Consider the following 10,699-nt stretch of genomic DNA (forward strand, 5'->3'; position numbering starts at 1 on the left):
TATTGCATTGGTTGCGAGTTCTCAGTTTGCTTGTGTAGGTGCGTGGGACTTTTGAGGAGCCTCCTACTGGATTCATACCTTGGTTCTCAAAACTGAGGGAAATACTTACGCTACACTGGCTGCATCACCCTCTCCTCTTCGAGGAAAACCAACGCAAGCTCAAGACGTAGCACATACCCATTCGCTCCACCTGCTCGTGTTGTTTGTCTCTCCAGCGACGTCCCGCCGCAGGAGGGCTTCGGCAGGCCGCCGTCTTCGTGTCGACCCTCTCCAGTTCGTTCAGTGGAGTCGATCCCCACCGCGTCATCTTGCCATGGATTCAAGTATTGCCCCCGTTCCCGTTCTCTCTTTGCCTAGATTTCACATCTAGTCGCTAGGGGCAATAGGTATTGCTTTTCTTGATTTTTGGCTAAGTCCAGGCTTGAGTAGGATGGAGATGGCATCTAGACCTTTTGGATTGATGTTTGGTAGGATTATTTTTCAATTTGGCATCCCGGTAGTGCCGGATCTGCCCACGGCAGTAGGGAACCGCCGTTCCCCATCTAGAGCCGTACTACCGCTCAACTGGCGCGGTACTACCGCTCAACTAGCGCGGTACTACCGCTCGAGCGGTACTGCCGCTTTTGGTTTGCGGTACTACCGCTGGATGCCCAATTCCATCATTTTCCTATCAATTTTTAATCCAAGTTGTTTTGTTGGAGGCTTATGCTCTTTCTTTTGTGTTGTTTCTTCTGCTCGTGTGTTTGGTTCCAGGTGATGAACATCTTGAGTAGCAAGTCCGCCGTGTCAACCCCAGACGTTCAACGTCAAAGCGCTACCGCACCTCTGAGACAGCGGGTGCTTCCTCAAGTGCTCAACCTCCGTCTCAACACAAGAAGTCGACTGCCAACAAGCCGAAGCCGAGGGGCAAGACTGTGACAGAGATGACTGCCAAGATATTCTGGGAAAGGCGTTGTCGCAACCCCTATGCGGAAGACCAAGAACCCACTTTGGTCAACCGCCCATTCTGGAACCGCTTTCAATTTGCCATCTACTTTGATGTGATCAAGGCTAAGAAGAATCTCTATGTTGATGTGCGTTCCATCGACACAGATGCTATGGAAAAGGACCCTGAGTACTTTGGCGAAGCCCTTAAGATGTGCTCTCAGCTGAACATTCTCAGAATCATGCAGTTCAACAAGGACTTTGATGCAGATTTGGTGGCTCGGTTCTTTGCCACTGTCCATCTTGGAACTGGTGAAGAAAGGACTCTGACTTGGATGACAAATGGCAAGCTGCTTTATGTCAAGTGGAAGGCCTTCATGGAGTTACTTGGGTGGAAGATCACGGGCTTGAGACCCCAGTCGGCTTCCGCCCTTACCGAAATGCAACCTCCACTCACAAGCAAGCTCTCTGACCCTACTGTATTGTGAAGATTCACCCCGTGACTGAGAAGGACACCTATGAGTTGCCTGCCTTTCTGGACATCCTTCATCGCGTCTTCCGAGAGACTCTCTTCCCTCGTATCGGGAACCTGGATATGGTCCACTCCTTTCTTGTGGACATGCTTCTCTTCTGCCAGCATGAGAAGGAAGAAAACACTGGAGAGTCCCTAGACATTTCCCATGTCATGTGGTCTGAACTTCTCTCTGCTGTCCCTGAGCGCAAGTGCCAGATCTATGGTCCGTTTATCATGTTGCTTATTGAGAATGCTTGGGCACATGTCTATCCTAGGGTTGTGCTGGAGACTGGAGAGTTGGTTTCTCATGAGATCAAGCGTTTGAGGAAGAAGGAGAATTGGGGCACCCCGGCTCCTAGGTCTGGTTTTCCATCTAAAGCTGCTGACATGGAGACCGAGGGCGAGGCTGAGGCCAATGATGATGAGGACTATGAGCCCTTTGGAGTGGAGCCCTCTTGGGTAAAGAAGATTAAGCACAATATGAAGAAACTCTTCTGCATGGAGTCTCATGGTCAGTACATGTCTCATGTCTCTGAGAAGAAGGCCCGGAGCCATCACAAGGAGCTCATGCGTCACTTGGGTGTAACAGTTAATAGTGGATGTGAGGGAAGGATCACTGATGAGGAGGAGTGGGTTCAGCAGCACTGCCCGTGGACCGATTCAGACACCGAGTAGTTTCCTACCAATGACGGCAGTGCAGACGATCCCGCTGGGATGTGATGCTCGAGATCCTCAGTTTGCTATCACCTGGAGCCGTAGCAGCGCTCCTTGCCTTTTTGGTGTCTCGATGCCAAAGGGGGAGAGAGTCTAGGGATTTATGTCATTGTTGAGTTGCGAGTGTGTGTTTGTGGTTTGTTGTGTCTTGTCTTTCTCGCAATCTCTTCTCTCGTTGTTTGCTTTGTTTTGTTGTGTGCTTGTGAGACCTGGTTCCAGTTCATATGGTGTGAGACATATGCTACCTTATCCATTATTATCTATGTCCATCAAGTACTTTGGTAATTTGTGAGTTGCATGCTTATCCGGTTATATACCTTGCTCACACGTACCCTTCTGCATTTAAGCTATGTTTCTTTACTTGTCGCTTAAGTTGTTGGACTACAAAATGTAGGGGGAGTGTTGATCCTAATGTGTGTGAATTGCATTCCAAAGGCACCACTAATTAGGTGCGCACATTCAGGGGGAGCCCGTCTATATTTTGTAGTTCTAAGTTTATCTTTACTTTCATGTCCTATCTTTGTGCAAATCCCTGGTTGTCATCAATCCACCAAAAAGGGGGAGATTGTTAAGGCATATCTCTCTCTATGTAGTTTTGGTGATTGATGACAACACGCTTGCGGATTAATCGTGTGCTTTGAGCATTTCAGAGATTCATCCTTTGGCACGAGACGATTCCTTCCCCTCGGAGTTTTAATCAAAGATGGTGTAGCTCTTTCGTTTCTGTTTTGGTGGGCTTGTTTCGTAGGAGTCACCGTACTATCAAGAGGGGGTCCGCTATGGTAAGGCTAGGGTGGAATCAACACGTACACATCCTCTTCGCACCCACTGAGCCTTCCCGCTTCGATGGAGCTTCCTTTTCCTCCCTATGAGTATGTTTTGGTCTCAGCGGTAGTACCGCGGTGCCCAGCGATAGTACCGCTCAAGAGCCACAGGCGGCAGTACCGCTCTGCAGCGGTAGTACCGCCTGGGGGTCCTCAGCCGTAGTACCGCTGCGGTAGCGGCCTCCTACCGCCTCGACTCGAGGGGGTCGCCTCTCGTGTCGGATTGTGTGGCACTAAGCAGCGGCAGTAGAAGCAGTAGTACCGCTCATGAGCGGTAGTACCGCCCTACCACCGCGGCTAGTACCGCACTGGGTCCATTTCCTACTCATGTTCTAGCCCTCCCAGTCTGCACGGCAGTACCGCGAGGGGGAGCAGTAGTACCGCTGGGCCCAGCGGTAGTACCATTGCCCCCTGCGGTAGTACTGCCCTCTGCGAGGCTGTTTTGGGGGTAACAGTTGGATTGTTCCCCCCTCTATAAAAGGAGGTCTTCTTCCCCCAAACTTTCATTATTGCTCCAAGCTCCATTTTCGCTCGATCTCTCTCCCTGGCCAATCAAACTTGTTGATTTGCTCGGGATTGGTTGAGAAGGCCCCGATCTACACTTCCACCAAGAGAAATTTGATTCCCCCCACTAATCCCTTGCGGATCTTGTTACTCTTGGGTGTTTGAGCACCCTAGACGGTTGAGGTCACCGCAGAGCCATAGTCCATTGTGGTGAAGCTTCGTGGTGTTGTTGGGAGCCTCCAATTAAGTTGTGGAGATTGCACCAACCTTGTTTGTAAAGGTTCAGTCACCGCCTCCAAGGGCACCAATAGTGGAATCACGGCATCTCGCATTGTGTGAGGGCGTGAGGAGAATACGGTGGCCCTAGTGGCTTCTTGGGGAGCATTGTGCCTCCACACCGCTCCAACGAAGACGTACTACCCCTCAAAGGGAAGGAACTTCGGTAACACATCCTCGTCTCCATCGGTTCCACTCTTGGTTATCTCTTACCTTTACTTGTGCAAGATATTTTGTGTTATATCCTTTGCTTGCTTGTGTGCTTATTGTTGTTGCATCATATAGGTTACTTAGTTGCATATCTAGACAACCTACTTTGATGCAAAGTTTAATTTAGTAAAGAAAAGCTAAAAATTGTTAGTTTCCTATTCACCCCCCCCCTTTAGTCAACTATATCAATCCTTTCAACCTTTGCGATGACGGATGCATCAAACACGGTTTAGATTTTAGTTCTGTGTGTGATGTAGGGCATACGGTTCAGTGCAATTATCCGTTTGCGATGAGGAGCAACAAAAGAAATGGGCAGCCAGATGAAGGCATGTGCGATAAACAACATACGGTTCACTAGGATGAACTGTTTGTGATTAGGCAACACAAAAGAAATGGTCAGCCAGATCAAGGTGTGTGCGATATACGGCATGCGGTTCAAGCGGATGAACTGTTTGTGTTAAGACAAGAGAACATAAATGGTTGAATATAACAAGATGTGTGTGATACGCGGCAAAGAGGTTTATAAATGTCTGCGAAGACCGATACTAACACAGACGATTGCTGCTAATAAGACATGTATGTTGTGTGATGTGATTGCATACAGAACACACACACAGACACACTTATAAGGACATGGTTGCATAACCAAATTAAACATCCTCTTACATAGGTGACTACTATAGCCATGGCATTTGCACACACCAAAGTAAACTATTACATCCATAATTGCATAGGTGGCTTCTACACACATGTCGTTTCCACACACCAAAGTAAACTATATAATACATGCATGTTAACTAGCATAAACGATCATCTGATCATCATCTACTTCTTGTGACGCTTGCTCTGCTTGTGGCTTGATCCAGCCTCGTCAATCCAGGTAACGAGGCACTTCCTCATGTCAACGATCCGCCTGTGCATCTTTTAGCATGTGTACACGCTCTTGGCCATGAACCTGAGGTGAGGTTCATCCAGTCGCTGCATCCAGACCCTGTGCCAGGATACAGGACTTGTTCTCTAGGCATCCTGCTTCATCTTTTCGTAGTAGGGGTCGATGATGGCCGTGGAGAGTTCGACCAGGGAGTCCTTCTTCATGCTGCCCCAGACCCTGTAGTGGTCACGGATTTCGACAAGGTTCTTGCAGGCCAAGCCTGTAACACTGAGCGCTTTTACATTGTCGGTGGTTTCCATCGTGGAGAACTTGTAGTCGGTGCTGTTGACAAACCTATTGAAACGGTCGCAAGGCTCTGTGGCCATGCAGTAGTGGTAGATGAGGACATGATGGTGCACACACAACTGGGCAACGGCAACCTTCTGATCTATGTTGGGACGACCGACGGTGTACTAGAGGTCGATGTCGACCATCTTGTACTTGTCTCTAGCAAGCAACTGCTCAACGGTGTTGATGTAGTCGTCCACCATGGCCAGGTCGATGGTGTACACCACCGAGAGATCTATCTCCCTCGCGTGGGTCTCCACTTTATGCTCGCCGAACTCCATTGGAGCGCCGTTAGACATCCCCTCTCTATGTGTCATTGTGGGTGTGCTTGTTGTGTTGTGGAGCGCGATCGAAAGGTTAAAGAGACTAAGGTTATAATGGTCACGAGAATTAAAGGGGAAGCTGGACGGCCTGGAATATCGATCAACACGCCCTGATGGCAGCTCTAATTCACGGCGTGTAACTCCATCGTGACGCACATAACTGCATCACATGGCAACACGCGCGGCGCAACCGCATGCATATGGGGCCCCGGACGTGATCGTACGCAGGCCCAACCGCTGGCAGAACGCCCGCAGAGGGACACGAGCGAAAGGCTCCACGGTTGCCTCAACGGCGAGCAACCATATATATGCATATAGCAGTTGAACACCCAAGGAAAAGCTATCCACAACCCGAGCGCGCAAACGGACGCGAGCAGAGCGCGCCGCGGCGCCTAACGGCGAGCAGAGCTTGCCGAGGGACGCGAGTAGAGGCCGGCGCCGTGTTTGTTGTGGGAAAACGCTTGTTGGTATATAAACTCAAATTTAACCAAAAAAATGATAATGCATGTTACAAAAATTATATAACTGGAAACTATGTTCAAATATGAATCCGATGATATCATCTTTGGTGACATGCATTCGCATTTTATTAATTAAATCCTACTTGTAAACCAGGATGGACATATAGCAGTTAATTAAATCGCAAACATTTTTTTATTAAATGTATGTGTACGTGTCCTTTCGTCCTTCTCTCGCACGTCTTGTCACCCCGCTATCGCAGATGGTTCAAGCGCAAACTTGAGCAGTGCATGGGGGCATTCTTTTGGCAAAATGGTGTTGAGCCCGTTCCCGCGCAACCGCGTAGGTTCCCGCGCAAGCTTCCCGCCCGACTCGGTGAAATCCTCCAAAATCGCAATGCTTATCAGCCTACTATATAAACCCTCGGGGTCAACGAGTCCTGCGTCGCATTTTCCCCTCCCTCCTTGTAGCTTATCTCATCTGCTTCTTCCAAAATCGGCAATGGCACCGGACCGTCGTTGTTGCTCAGCCACTCTGCCATCATCAGAGCACAGCTCCAGCTGGGAGGCTACACCGCGGTGGCAGTGCAGTCCCCGGCGTAGTGTAATGCACGCGGTGTCCCAGTTGGGTGTGCGCGGAACACGCACCACATGCTCGGTTGCCGGTGCCCGTTGGCAGCTGTTGCCGGTCGCCATTGCCGCCAGAGCTCCTTCGAAAGCCAGGGCCATCGCCCGCTCCGCCACCGCGCCCCGAAGGCGGGAGGTGGTCGTCATGGCTGCCCCCCCACTGCCGGCCGTTGTGGCCATCACCCGCTCCGCCACCGTGGCCCGAAGGCGAGAGGTGGTGGTCGTGGCCGCCACCCCATCATCGTCCACCGTGGCCGCCAGCCCACCGTCGACCGCCGGGATCATCACCCACTCCGCCACCACCGCCCACAGGAGGGAAGCGGAGGTGGAGGCCCGCACGTGCGGCAGCGACCTTGCGCGCTACATCGAGTTCCTGCAGGAGGAGGAGGAGTGCCTTGTCGAGCATGCAAAGAGACCGCCGCCGTGGCCGCGGCACATGCCGACGCAGAGGTGGGGAATCAGGAGATCTACGAGTAGTCCGGCCGCTTCAAGAGGGGTCGTCCGGAGTGGCAGAGGGCATTCGAGGTGAGCATCGCTGAAGGTGCAGCAGCGGCAGGCACCGTATTACAGTTGTCCAGCTCGTCGGTAGGCTCCTCCTCCTCTTCCTCTTACTGAGCGTGCTTGACAAAGGAGAGGCTGCCGGGAGTAGTACAAAGCCCCTTTGTAGTAGTAGTATTTAGGGGCTATTTTGTTCAGTTCATCTGACTATAGATGTGGTGGAACTGTACAACGTACTTAAAATTAGCTAGTATATATAGTTGAACTAGCTATTTCAGTACGTGGTTGGCAACAATTGGGGAAAAGTTTGGTCGGTTCAGTTGTAAAGTTGAACTGTTTGTATAAATTAAGCATGAATGCTTAATCTATGAATGAAATCTATGCTTAATTACTGAATTTTACTTGCAAAAATTAGATAGTGCTAGTGATTTTTAGCTGCATATTTTGACAAATCACAGTGTTACAAGGATTGACAAATGGCAATGTTACTAGATCAACAAATGTCAATCTTTCCAGTTTGACAAATGGCAATATACCCAATTGTAACATCCCAAATTTTCAATTTGGAATGTTATACACTAGATCATCATTGCATATCATATTTTATTGCTTTTGGGTTGATCCTAGAAATTCTACGCAACTCAAGGACCCTCGGAGAGAGTTGGGGATTTCATTATTTTCATATTTGAGTTTTCTCAAATTTTTAAAATAGGATCATTTGATTTTATTTATTCTATCTTCAATTATTTCAACTATAAAAATATGAGAGAGGGAATAAAATGACTTTCCCGAAATAAAGAAATATTGAGGATTTAATAAAAAAATCAAATAAGATTTATTTTGGAGTTTTGCTATTTTATTTCAATTTAGGAAAAATTGCACGTTTTCCAAACTGCAATTTTAGGGCCAAGAAAATGTTCATCATGTTCTAAATATTTTATTTAGACGGTGAAAATTTGTTTTGGCATTTTTAGATTTTTATTTTTTTTCTAGAATTTATTTTCTGTTTGGCGGAATTATTTTAAAAAAAACTCTCGCGCCCGACTGGGCCGAAGCCCAGCCAGGCCTGCCGGCCCAACCCCCCGCCGTCGCCTCCCCTCGCGCGCGCCGCCATGCGCGGCATGGACACCGAGGAGAGTCCGAGCCGGACTCCTCCCCGGGCGCCCCCTCGCCCAAGCAGACCACCGCCGCCGCGCCCTTTATATAGCCGCCGCCCCGCCCCCTAGCCGCCACCACCGCCAGCCGCCAGCCCCGCCGCCGCAGCCCCCGCCGCCGCCGAGCCTCGCCGTGTGATACGTCTCCAACGTATCTATAATTTTTGATTGTTCCATGCTATTATATTACCCCTTTTGGATGTTTATGGGCTTTATTTTACACATCTATATCATTCTTGGGACTAACCTACTAACCGGAGGCCCAGCCCATATTGCTGTTTTTTTGCCTATTTAAGTATTTTGAAGAAAAGGAATATCAAACGGAGTCCAAACGGAATGAAACCTTCGGGAGCGTGATTTTTGGAACGAACGTGATCCGGAGAGCTTGGAGTGCAAGTCAAGAAGCAGTCGAGGAAGCCATGAGATAGGAGCCCCCCCTTGTAGGGTGCGCCCCCTGTCTCGTGGGCCCCTCAGGCGGCCACCGACGTACTTCTTCCTCCTATATACACCTACGTACCCCGAAAACATCCAGGGGCACCATGAAGCACAATTTCCACAGCCGTAACCTTCTGTATCCGCGAGATCCCATCTTGGAGCCTTCGTCGGCACTCTGCCAGAGGGGGAATCAACCATGAAGGGCCTCTGCATCAACATCCTTGCCCCTCTGATGAGTTGTGAGTAGTTTATCACAGACCTACGGGTCCATAGTTATTAGCTAGATGGCTTCTTCTCTCTTTTTGGATCTCAATACAATGTTCTCCCCCTCTCTTGTGGAGATCTTTTCGATGTAAACTCTTTTTGCGGTGTGTTTGTCGAGATCCTATGAATTATGGGTTTATGATCAAGTTTATCTATGAATAATATTTGAATCTTCTCTAAATTCTTTTATGTATGATTGAGTTATCTTTGCAAGTCTCTTTGAATTATCAGTTTGGTTTGGCCTACTAGATTGGTCTTTCTTGCCATGGGAGAAGTGCTTAGCTTTGGGTTCAATCTTGCGGTGACCTTACCCAGTGACAGAAAGGGTTGCAAGGCACGTATTGTATTGTTGCCATCGAGGATAACAAGATGGGGTTTATATCATATTGCATGAGTTTATCCCTCTACATCATGTCATCTTGCTTAATGCGTTACTCTGTTCTTATGAACTTAATACTCTAGATGCATGCTGGATAGCGGTCGATGTGTGGAGTAATAGTAGTAGATGCAGGTAGGAGTCGGTCTACTTTTTTATGGACGTGATGCCTATATACATGATCATGCCTAGATAATCTCATAACTATGCGCTTTTCTATCAATTGCTCGACAGTAATTTGTTCACCCACCGTAATACTTATGCTATCTTGAGAGAAGCCTCTAGTGAAACCTATGGCCTCGGGTCTATCTCTTATCATACTTGCTTTCAATCTACTTTTATTTGCATCTTTTATTTTTGTATCTATATCATAAAATACCAAAAACATATTTATCTTATCTTACTATCTTTATTAGATCTCACTTTCGCAAGTGGTCGTGAAGGGATTGACAACCCCTTTATTGCATTGGTTGCGAGTTCTCAGTTTGTTTGTGTAGGTGCGGGGGACTTTTGAGGAGCCTCCTACTGGATTGATACCTTGGTTCTCAAAACTGAGGGAAATACTTATGCTACACTTGCTGCATCACCCTGTCCTCTTCGAGGAAAACCAACACAAGCTCAAGACATAGCACCGCGCCGCCGCCAGGAGCAGCCGTCGCACCGTCTTCCGCCGCCGCCGCCGCAGCCCACCACCCGCGTCGTCCCGCCGCCCCGCCGGAGCCGAGCCAGAGGTAACCGCCGCCGCCGCCGCCGTGGTCTGGGTTTTTTTCAAAAAAAAACGATCCGGTTTTTCTTTAGAAACCCTAGATTAGTTTTTTTATTAGATCGGTTTTATTTTTTCTGTTTATTTATTTAGCGAGCGTTCGCCCGTTCATTCGTTTTTAACGAACGAATTCGCCTTTTAGTTTCAGTTAACGAACGTTTGTTCGTTAATCTGTTCGTCAGTTTTTCTTTTCTCACATTTTCCGTGGTTATTTCTGATTGTGATTTCTGATCTGATTTTCGCTCTAGTATAACTTTTTGCTTGTTTATCGGAATCAGGCGATTCAAGCGCCTAGAGTTTCGTCTCGAAACCCTCTTTCCATTTAACCAACTCAAACAAGATTTTGTTTCTATAAAATATGACTTAGGTCCAGATTAGTAAAATGAAGCTTGTTTCTTTCGCTGTTTGACTTTCGTTGCTTCGTTTGATTTGATTCTTTTTGCAAACCGGAGTTCTTAAGTTGAACTTTCTGGTTAGTTCTCTTATTTGAGTTTTAACTGTGCATTAGATGAGTACTTATTGTATGCTTGTTTGTTTGCGATAGAGTACCCGGAGTGCGCCGCTTGCTACTTTGAATTGCTAGGTTTCGCGGATCATCAGCAAGGCAAGTAACACT

This window comes from Triticum dicoccoides, chromosome 2B, assembly GCF_002162155.2.
Source record: "Triticum dicoccoides isolate Atlit2015 ecotype Zavitan chromosome 2B, WEW_v2.0, whole genome shotgun sequence".
Lineage (NCBI taxonomy): Eukaryota > Viridiplantae > Streptophyta > Magnoliopsida > Poales > Poaceae > Triticum > Triticum dicoccoides.